The sequence below is a fragment of the Microtus pennsylvanicus genome, chromosome 19 (assembly GCF_037038515.1).
Source record: "Microtus pennsylvanicus isolate mMicPen1 chromosome 19, mMicPen1.hap1, whole genome shotgun sequence".
NCBI classification, from domain to species: domain Eukaryota; kingdom Metazoa; phylum Chordata; class Mammalia; order Rodentia; family Cricetidae; genus Microtus; species Microtus pennsylvanicus.
The window spans coordinates 4,353,012-4,355,522 of record NC_134597.1 but is presented as its reverse complement, the minus strand read 5'-3'; the positions used below and the strand labels follow the sequence as shown (position 1 = coordinate 4,355,522).

General features: G+C 48.7%; 1 pseudogene; it reads right to left on the bottom strand.

The window, feature by feature from the left end:
* Positions 1-506: 506 nt before the first annotated feature.
* LOC142838144 (large ribosomal subunit protein eL29 pseudogene) lies at positions 507-1,102 on the bottom strand (annotated as a pseudogene).
* Positions 1,103-2,511: the final 1,409 nt, after the last annotated feature.

Below are 2,511 nucleotides of genomic sequence, written 5' to 3'. Positions count from 1 at the left end.
GGTCTTCAAGCACAAGCCCTGGTGTATAGGTTTTCCAGAAACAATGGTCGGCATGGGCTGCCTTACAATGTCCTCATTGTGGTCACTCTGTAATGCCAAGACTTACATGCAGTGCCTCCCGTCCTGGGGAAAGAAAGGCTTGTTAGATGCTAGATAAGTTGCTCTTTACTGTTTCTGTCGGGTATCACTCTCTGAGGGACAGTAATATGCTCTATGGAGATACGGCGAACTGTGTATTTCATGACACCGATCTAAAAGCATCCCTGAGTTCAATTCAGCAGCCTGGCTACCAGACGGCACGTAATAAGAAAGGGAAGAATGGGATCTTATCTGCGAAGTGCACACTGTTAAACTAGGAGCAGGTCGTGCTGACTGACCCACAGAGAGATGGATTACAGTCAGGCTCGAAGAGATGCCAGGCCAGTTTGGGAGGGGGCGAAAATCCTCTTGCTTTATCACACTTGCCTACTTTAATGCTTCCTGTTTTCTCCAAAAAAAAATTTTTTTAACAGAACTTGCCTCAAGTTTATTTGTAAAAACAGCATAAGGTCCTGAACATCTGCAAATACTGTGTAGGTGTTCACACCAGTCCATCTGTCTTCACACTGGCAGACTGCGACCTTTTTTATGGGGCCTTCACAGGGGCCTGGGCACCTTTGGGAGCCTGAGCTGCAGCTGAGGCCTCTGCCTTGGCTTGAACCTTGGGCTTTGTTTTTTGGAGCCTACGACCCCTGGCCATGTAGCTTCTAATCCGCCTCCCAAGCTTGGGGTGAGCAATTAAAGCCAGACGGGTGAGTTTGCGGGTGGAGCCCGTTGGCTTCTTGGGCTTCACCACCTGGGGCTTCACCAGGGCCTTGATGGCCTCCGCACGTGCGCTCATGGCCTTTGCATTATTTGCCTGCATCTTCTTCAGGCCTTTCTTGTTGTGCTTCTTGGCAAAGCGCATGTTCCTCAGGAACTTGGGGTCAACCCCCTTGAGAGATTCGTATCTTTGTGACCGGGGTTTCTTGATGCCGTTTCTGTGCCATTTCCGGGACTGGTTGTGTGTGGTGTGGTTCTTGGACTTGGCCATGGTTGGACCGTAATCGGCGGCTTCCGAAGCGCCTGCGACCGGAAGAGCTTCTCCAAACATTTTTCAACTTTGTTAATGCGATCAGTAGTTTACCTGAACAAATCGGGAAAGTTTTTGCCTTTTGTTTCCTTGCTGTCTCCTTTCCATCTGCGAGCTCTCCCATCACACCGTTTGTGATGCTCCAGCCCCAACCTGCTCCGAGTTAACCACCATATAAGGGGAGAAGCTGATGCTTTCAGTCATACTGGATGTGAAACTTTTCACAAAAGTGAACTACGTGAGAGCAGAGGGGCCTAGTGTGCGACTTGCTTGCTCATCAGCACCCAGAACAGTGCCTGGCTCGGTGATGCTAAGGAGCAGGGATTTTCTTGATTCTAGCCTAAGTGTATTTTATTACCAGACTGGGGGAGGGAATCCCGTATGATGGAGGCTGCAAAGTTCCCTCAACCTCAAGAGCCCGAGAAGCAGGTTGTGTTATTGTCCCTGAGTCCTAAGGTTTCAAAACCACTGAAGCTACTGATGCAATGTTCAGTGTTAAGGCAAAGCCAGCTGGAGAACCCAGAGATTCACGGGCATAAAACCCAAAGTTCAAAGACCAGAAAAAACAGAGTTCTCGTGTTGAAGGACAAGAAATTAGTGTCCCAACTCCTGGACGTAAGGAAACACTTTCCTTCCCCCCCCCCCCTCTTTGTTTTCCCCAGACCCTCAGATGGGGACCCCCCCTCCCCCCGTGCAGGGTGAAGGGGAAACTTCCTCACTCAGTCCATTGAATTAAGTCCTCATCTCTTCTGAAAGCAGACTCCCAGACATGTATCCAGACTCAGAAATAATGCCTCGCCGGTTGCTATTTGTGTACTCTTAATCTAGTCAGTGAGTATCTAAAGGAAGAGAGAGAGAGATGGAGCAGACAAATCGCTGCCCTCTCGTCGGCTACACTAATTCCTCTGCTTCCTGCCCAGAGCTCCTGGGGACATGTGTCATCTCTGACAACTCCAAAACCCAAAGAAAACTTCAGTCCTCTCAAACGTCACTCAACTGGACTCTCAAAGTTCCTCCTGATTTTAGTGAATTTTTAAAAAACGGCAAATTAGAAAGGCGACGGTTCTTAATTCTGATGTAAGGTAACTTACTTGCTTTACCAGCTTCCCTGCTTCCCAAGGCCACGCCCAGGACAGAAGCTCAGTACATCACTGACAGCCGTATGAGCATGGTTTCCATCCACTGACATCGCCTCTCCTACTACCGATAACTTTTTGAAATGTGTAAGCGATCGTCCTCGTTATTTATTTCGTTATATAAGGGGTGCAGGCCCCGGTACTGTGCAGAGCAGGAACGGTTTGTCAGACCTAGAACGAATTCAGAATCAGAGGTTTGCTGTTGCAAGCTAACACGGCCTCTTGGTGATGAAATGTATTTACCCTTGGCAAAGCATTGCTTCT